Consider the following 9,016-nt stretch of genomic DNA (forward strand, 5'->3'; position numbering starts at 1 on the left):
CTTGGCGTACATATCGAGAAATCTTGAGTGGCGGCGTAGGCCGTTCGTTGACGATCACCTTGGAGTTCGCACCACGGAGGACTCGCATCACGAGAGAGAGAAATGGCAACGGGTAACACATATCTCGGAGGACTGCTTCCAAATAGTCATGGTCCACGTGGTCGAAGGCTTGACTGAAATCAGCTGGCGGCAGTGAGCCCTTCAGACGGCATGCCTTCGTCAATGGGATCAAGTCACGGTATTCACTGAACCAACAGGCTGGAAAACATTTTGATGTCACAATTTAGGATCGCCAGCGGGCGGTAATCTTGTACCCATGAACCACTGAACGGTTTTTTGAACTGCTATAATCAACCCTTCTACAAAGGTCACGACAGATGTCCGTCCATCGGGAGGTTAATAAATGTTGAAAAGTCCCGTAAAATTCTAAGGGGAGGCCGTCAGGACCCAGAGACCTGTTTGCCGCGCCTCTATTGTTTCCTCTTCCGAAATTTCTTCTGGCAAAGTCACATCCATTGCATGGTGTCGTAAATCATATGAGAAACGTCTGCCAATTCCGTTGGATCAGAAGCCTGAGATGAAAAAAGCTGAGAATAGCAATTGTGGAATGCGTTGCCTAATTCGTGTTGTGAGGAGCGGCGACGACCGTCCTCCAATTCGTTTGAATGTATCAGCGCTCTTCTGTGTCGTTTACGTTCACGAAGTACGTAGAACATAGACGGGAGTTCACTAGCTATCCAATTCTGCGTCCGCTATCGGACTATGGCAGCAGTCCCTCGACATAATCCATACCCGGAACTCGGGGAACTAACCGAAGACATGTAGATGATGGACACCTGGGAAAATTTTCGTGGCCATCGACCTGAGTTCACACACTGCACGAACCACTCTTCCAGTCGCACTGACCAGATTTATGTTTCGCGTACTCTTGCCACTGAGACACAGGATGCGGTACTGTGGCCTGCCACCCTCTTGGACCACTCGACTCACATCTGTGCCGTCTCCTTTTGTCAGCAATGAGTATGGAGAAACCGCAGTCCGTGGAAGTTAAACGTCATTTACCTGGCTTACCTGAACTGCTGCCAAGCCATTGAGGATACCTGGCATTCGTGTGTTCAAATGTTCAATGTGTGTGAATTTCTTAGGAGCCAAACTGCTTAGGTCATCGGTCCGTAGACTTACATACTACTCAAAGTAACTTATGCTAAGAACAACACATACACCCATGCCGAGGAAGGACTCGAACCTCCGGCGGGAGGGGCCGCGCAGTCCGTGACATGACGCCTCAAACCGCGAGGCCACTCTACGCGGCATTCGTGTGAAATCCGCCTCTGTGCATATCCTGCGCCGATCCGTTGGTGGCTGGACTGCGCCATACCGGCCCTACGACGAACTTTGATGAACTATAGTCGAGGTCATGGGGTTTGGTGCAGACATACACTTGATTTCTAATACAAGGTAATGCGGGACTGTGATACTATGAAACCATCTCCGGAACAACGAACGGCGACTCACTGTGCTAAGGCTCAGATCATCGCCCACACGGAACGTCACTTCGATGGGCCGTGGTCCGATACAGGACGCAGGATACGACAGAAAGTCTTCGGATGCTAGGACGCAATTGAAGACACTCCTAAACATTAAATGGTCGTGGCAGCCTTGGAAGACCGACGCAACTTCTTCCGCAAATAAACGTGAATGTTCGCGACGTCTGTCCATGCCAAAAGATGCGTAGATATTGATAAGCCTCATACCCAGCATTGTGAGTGCCGACTCTCGAGCACCGGGGAAATAGTGATGTCGTCCGCCACTATTCCTTCCCTTAGAAGTATAGCAATACCGCAGCCTGTGAGAGAAGCGTGGGACATGCATGCGCCATAGCCGCACATGCCTGGAAAGTCGTCGACGTATACTTCTGGAGAAAGGTTGCATCGATGACAGCAGCGTGCAGCATGTCCTGAAGCCAGGATAACTCAGTGCGCAACCGTACAGTGTTGATCTTAATAGTCGCAACACGATAAGTTTGGAGTCTGTCCATCGCACCATTGGCCATCGGCAACACAGTAAGTGGTTACTTACGCCAGGGTGTCTCATCACAGTCACCGACAGTGGCATGCGATCAACACTGATGGCTGATGGAGTGAAATCCCTCGCTTGGTGTCCGGCATGACGTGCGATGAGCTTTCTTCACTATCGTTAACCTAGCAGCCATATACTACCGTCGATCGCTGATACAATACCTCAGTTACGGCTCTTGGTGCAGACACCGTCAGACTGTCCATAGTCTGGTTCAGATTTTTGCAGCAGGCAGTTGTCTGCTGGAGCACACCGCCGTTTCATGCGTTTTCGCGGGGAACACTGTTTGCGGACATGTATTTCAGAATCTGAATAGCGGTGGAGTTCTTCGGCTGCCCTATTGTCGGGAAGAAAGATTGCATTCAGTACCACCCATGTGCCGATGTCTAGCTTCTCATCCGTACCCTGTTGCGAGGTCAGCCTTTGACTGTCTTTTAAAGGCAGTGCAATAGTAGTGTACTGGTCCAGACCTCTACATAATTGAGGAGGATGGTCGTGATCATATGAGGAGTGACAATGTCACCTGTTGGCATTTGAGCAAGTCGCTGTTGCAGACGCGTCGACCTGACGTGTCCTTCTTAGCCACAACCGGAGTAAGTACGTGGCTGTCCATCGTACACAGCAATCGCCCTACAGTCGCCGATGGCGAACTAGGACGGCACGTGTTTCGTCAACTCAATTTTAATCTTTCGTTACCCGTTGAGACATGGGTCTGTTGTGAAAGTGGTCCATTTTTCGGCCACATGGCTGACCACTTTGCCATAACGTAGAAAGCTGCTGTGACGATGTCCACTGGTACTTAGGGGGAGGGGGCGGTATGAATGTCCGAAGGAACACTGTGTCGTACTTCTGAACAACACAGGCACTGGAATATCTTATTTATCCACCGACACCTGGCAAACGGCTATCAATTAAAATTTCTCACCTGCACAGGAATATACGTAATGAACGCAAGAGTTCAGGTTGTAGACACGTCGCTGACGACATATCGAAGGTTGGGTCTGGCTGTGAGTCATGCTCGGATAGCGTAATGGGGTAAGGCAACCACCATCGATAAGCTGTAAATCCAGATTCGACTCCCGGTCCGGACCAAATTTTCATTGTCGTCATTCCACTATAAATTTTAAGACGAGGCAGTTCCTTCCCCTTCTCAGGGAAGAGCAGCAAAATTCAGGAGGTCACTCTTCGTGCAACCTACATAGTATGTTTATACAGCATGCAAACTGACAATTTCTTTGATGTACGTCGATATGTTAAAGATACTGATGGATATTATTCTTGTATTCGCTTACTAAATGGCTTTTTATCTACACGGCCAGGTACATACCTCAATCTTCATTATCGGCTCTTATCTATTATAAAAAAATTTACACGATTAACTACCCTAACCAGTGAATCAAATTGGAATTAACAATGTGCTGTTTGCGATTAAGTCATTAGATACGGAGCATAACCTTGGACAGGACAAGGGAACCACGCCAGAATTCGCCTTAATAGACTTCGAAGAATTACATGAGATCTGACTGTGTTTGGCCGGGGCGGTATTTGAACTCCGCTCCCCACGAATACGAGTAGCGTCGTTCCACCATTCATGCACTCAGTGAATGAAGATCCAGTGACGACAGGTATTATAACGAATACTCGCGGCAGTAAGTTAAATGTTCGCGGTGGTAAGCAAATGACATGTGATTAATGGTCTATATTCAGGACAGAATAGCTTGGCAAATGACTAACAAGTGACCTTTAAAACTTGCTGCTGCAACGCTTTGTAGTGATTTTTTCGTACGCCTGGGTGTGTGTATGTGTGTATTTGTGTACTTGTGCTTTTAATAATAAATCGTATGATCACATGAGGCTACATACAAGATACCCACTTCAACTTCCTTTTTTATATTCCAGTGCCCGATAAACAAATCACTTTGAAATGTCTGTCCAGACGTAAAATAATTTAGGAACAGCTCGACGTGAAGCACCTAAATGTTTTACTTTTAGAAATATCTCAGGGTTGTAATGGAATGTCTTTTCACATGAAAAATGATTTACACTTTCGTAGGTTCGCGTGGGGAAACACCTACTGTGTGGTACCCTTATTATTGCTTAAAACTGTGAAAATCTCGTTACTTGAACAAAAAATAGTCGTGAAGCGGCAATTACAAGAATCTGTTTTGCTACCGATATTACTCTCTGCAAAATTAATGAAATTAACTTGAGTTTAGTATGTTAACTAAAGAAATTAATTATAAACCCTCTTCCTTTTGTTTTACCACTTAATATTGGAGTTAATTTGAACAATAATCTGCCTTCTTGCAAATGGCGGCCAAAAATACTAATTACAACTCAGCTGTACCACACGTTATTAATCTCTAAAAAAATGTACAATTAAATTTTGACATATGTAGAGATGCTACCGCTACGGAAATAAGTGGTTTGATTATAAATGACAGCATATATTTACCAGAAATACGTCACAAGATACATACGCCTCCTTCCATGTCATCTAGTAAGAAGGTTCGAACAAGAGTAAAATTATTATGAAAATCTATTTCTATTGTTTTCATTGTTCTCCGTATCTTTACTACAAAACTTAGATTATCGTGAAGCATCGATATTGCTTTTCATATATATTACAGTGAGATAATTAATATTTTTACGTCCTCCTTTGGATGCAGAATAACTGTTCGATTAAACATTACATGTCAAACATAAATAAACGTTTTTCGTTTCCAGGGGACCAGTACAACTTTAAATATAAAAGGTGAATGGCATTTATCCTTTCAGATAACGGCATATTGCCATCAAGCGTCTGTTTTTGTTCGTATTTATTACTGAAAATTCATTTCTAATTTTTTAAGCAAATATAAAAGTGACTAAACAGAAAATATCTTTCTTTTTCAGCGACGACAGTACACAACTTCCTACAAGTATTGTGCTTCCTGTGCAAGAAACGTGTGATTTGCTAGATGTGAAGAAATGTGTTACGAAACAAAATCAGCTGTATGTAAAAAGGTTTTGTCGTCTTTGTCATTCAATAAATGATCAATCTAAAGTCCCACCCAACATTAGGTTTGAAATCATTGTAATGTACGACGTCCACCTGTGATCTTGAAACTTGCAAACCCCTGTCTAATCATTAGTTCTATCCTAAGCGGGGTAACGCACTGGTGAGCCAAACTATTATGACCACCTGCTTAATAGCTTGTTTGTCCATCCTTGGAACGAAATACATCACTAATTCTGCGTATCGTTACTGGTAGATTTTTGGATGATGTAGCGTTGGATGTCTACACACAGTTCATGCGTACGCGGTGATGGCGCCCGATAGCGACCAAGATGGGTTCCGTAGGATTTACATTAGGCGAATTTGGTAGCCGAGACATCAACGTGGATTCACAATAATGCTCCATAAACCACAGTAGCAAGGTTCTGGTTCCAAGAACGGATAATTATATTGCTGAAAGATGACATCGCCGTCGGGGAAGAGGTCAAGCATGAAAGGATGCAAATGGTTCGCAGCGTCTACCCTAGATCCCATGCAATCTCAGAAGAATGTCTACCGTAGGATAATACTGCACCCACCACTGCGCTGGCGGATCGCTGCATGTTCGCTGTTCGCCTTGATGGTGTTTGTGGAAACGACCATCTGCCTAGTGTAGAAAAATGTAAGTCGCCCGAAGAGCCGACGCGTTTCCATTGATCGGCGGCCGAATCTCGATGGTCCCGTGCCCACTGCAATCTTGACTTGACGATGTTGCTCGTTGGGCCAAAATGTGAACACGGAGGGTTCGTCCGCTAAGGGGGCCCATGTTCAACAGTGTACGATGAACGTAGTGCTCGCGTGTACCAGTATTGCGCTCTTTCGGCAAAGAGTCATACATCACCATCTATCCTACTTTACAGAGCAGACAAGTCTCCGAACCCCACGTTCTGTGAAGAGTCGTGAATGTCCAACCATTTAGCGTCTAGTGGTAGTTTCGCTGTCCTTCTACCTCCTTCGGTAGATGCTCACGACAGTTGCACGTAAACATTCGACCAGCTTCGTCGTTTTCGAGATACTCGTTGAGAAGCTCCGTGCAATAATAATCCCCCCTTTTTCAAAGTCGCTTATCTCAATGGGTTTCCCCAATAGCTGCCCATATCTTCGCTAGGCATTTCATAGTACGCCACGTGACAGTAACATCAACAGGCGCCATCCAACTTCGCGGTTGCTTATCAGTGTATGGATCTGGTTAGTTCATGGTGTTTATTCATACACTTATTAGATGACTTGGAAAACTACTTACATGTTTCTGGCCAGCACGGTTCTTTCTTTGATGTAAAGCCAACACGTGTTGGGTTGTTGGAACGGCTAGTATACACGTGCTAGCAGCAGCACTCCATCTATAGGCCACAAGTGGCCCATCGGTACCACCCGACCGCTGTGCCCTGAGCTGAGGATGCGGATAGGAGGGGCGTGTGGTCAGCCCACCGCTCTCCCGGTCGTTATGATGGTTTTCTTTTGGCCCGAACCGCCACTATTCGGTCGAGTAGCTCCTCAATTGGCATCACGAGACTGAGAGCACCCCGAAAAATGGCAACAGCGCGTGGCGGCCCGGTTGGCCACCCATCCAAGTGCTGGCCACGCCCGACAGCGCCTAACTTCGGTGTCTGACGGGAACCGGTGTATCCACTGCGGCAAGGCCGTTGCCTATACACGCGCTATGGTCAATCAGAATAGTAGAAACCACAATCTGCATCTTAATTTGAGGTTGATTGCCTCACACCAAGATAAGCAAACAATAAAAAACATGTCGGCCTTGCTCAGTTTCCGAGTTGTTATTGTAATTCGAGCTCCTCATCGAGGCCGTGAAGGCCCAAGGTATGGACGTCTCCCGACCGCCGTGTCATCTCTGCCTCGCGGCATCATGCGGTCGCGGAATGAAGGGGCATGTGGTCAGCACACCGCTCTCCCGTCCATTTTTCAGACTGTGGAACCGCTACTTCTCATTCAGCTAACTCCTCAGTTGGCATTACGAGGCTAATGGCACACCGTACCAGTCCTACCACCAAGGAAAAATCTTTGGCCCTAATTGGAATCGAAGCCGGGACCTCCGCATGGCAGCCATCAAAGCTGAGTACTCAGCTACGCAGACGGACCGTTACTGTAACAACATTATCCAAATTGAACGTTACAGATTTCTGAGCTGATAGGAATTTTTATTTATCTCACGAAATCAAAGAAACCGACCAATCAGGTTGTGTTGTTGTTGTGGTCTTCAGTCCAGAGACTAGTTTGATGCAGCTTTCCTTGCTACTCTATTCCGTGCAAGCTTCTTCATCTCCCAGTACGCACTGCAACCTACATCCCTCTGAATCTGCTTGGTGTATTCATCTCTTGGTCCCCCTCTACGATTTTTTCCCTCCAAGCTGCCCTCCAACACTGAATTGGTGACCTCTTGATGCCTCAGAACATGTCCTACCAACCGATCCCTTCTTCTAGTCAAGTTGTGCCACAAATGTCTCTTCTCTCCAATTCTATTCAATACCTCCTCATTAATTATGTGGTCTACCATTCTAATCTTCAGCATTCTTCTGTAGCACCACATTTCGAAAGCTTTTATTCTCTTCTTGTCCAAACTAGTTATAGTCCATGTTTCACTTCCATACGTGGCTACACTCCATACAAATACTTTCAGAAACGACTTCCTGACACTTAAATCAATACTCGATGTTACGATGTTAACAAAATCCTCTTCTTCAGAAACGCTTTCCTTGCCATTGCCAGTCTACATTTTATATCCTCTCTACTTCGACCCTCATCAGTTATTTTGTTCCCCATACAGCAAAACTCATTTACTACTTTAAGTGTCTCATTTCCTAATCTAATTCCCTCAGCATCACCGGACTTAATTCGACTACATTCCATTATCCTCTTTTTGCTTTTACTGATATTCATCTTATATCCGCCTTTGAAGACACTGTCCATTCCGTTCAACTGCTCTTCCAGGTCCTTTGCTGTCTCTGACAGAATTACGATGTCATCGGCGAAACTCAAAGTTTTATTTCTTCACCATGGATTTTAATTCCTATTCCAAATTTTTCTTTTGTTTCCTTTACTGCTTGCTCAATATACAGACTGTATAACATCGGAGATAGGCTACAACCCTGTCTCACTCCCTTCCCAAGCGCTGCTTCTCTTTCGTGTCCCTAGACTCCTATAACTGCCATCTGGTTTCTGTACTAATTGTAAACAGCCTTTCGCTCCCTGTATTTTACCCCTGCACCTTCAGACTTTGAAAGAGAGTATTCCAGTCAACATTTTCAAAAGCTTTCTCTAAGTCTACAAATTCTACAAACATAGGTTTGCCTTCCCTTAATCTATCTTCTGAGATAAGCCGTAGAGTCAGTATTGTCTCATGTGTTCCGTTATTTCTATAAAATCCAAACTGATCTTCCCCGACGTCGGCTTCTACCAGTTTTTCAATTCGTCTGTAAAGAATTCGCGTTAGTATTTGCAGCCGTGACTTATTAAAATGATAGTTCGGTAATTTTCACATCTGTCAACACCTGCTTTCTTTGGGATTGGAATTATTATATTCTTCTTGAAGTCTGAGGGTATTTCACCTGTTTCATACATGTTGCTCACTAGATGGTAGAGTTTTGTCAGGGCTGGCTCTCCCAGGACTGTCAGTAGTGCTAATGGAATGTTGTCTACTTCCGGGCCTTGTTCCGACTTAGGTCTTTCAGTTCTCTGCCAAACTCTTCACGCAGTATCATATTCCCATTTCATCCTGTAAGAGGTATGCGCTGTCTGCGATATGAGAATCGCTGACCAGAGAACAGTGTTGACTGCAGTACGAACTGTGTAACAGTAGCAGTTAGTTGTTGCTAGTCGCTAGTCTGAGGTTGTCTGCGCTTGTCTGCAGTCTGCTCTGGTCGGGAATCTGGAGATGGAGTATTATTG

General features: G+C 45.2%; 1 pseudogene; it reads right to left on the bottom strand.

Annotated features, from left to right (window-relative positions):
• Positions 1 to 6,644: 6,644 nt before the first annotated feature.
• LOC124778418 lies at positions 6,645 to 6,761 on the bottom strand (annotated as a pseudogene).
• Positions 6,762 to 9,016: the final 2,255 nt, after the last annotated feature.

The sequence above is a fragment of the Schistocerca piceifrons genome, chromosome 2 (genome assembly GCF_021461385.2).
Source record: "Schistocerca piceifrons isolate TAMUIC-IGC-003096 chromosome 2, iqSchPice1.1, whole genome shotgun sequence".
Classification (NCBI taxonomy): domain Eukaryota; kingdom Metazoa; phylum Arthropoda; class Insecta; order Orthoptera; family Acrididae; genus Schistocerca; species Schistocerca piceifrons.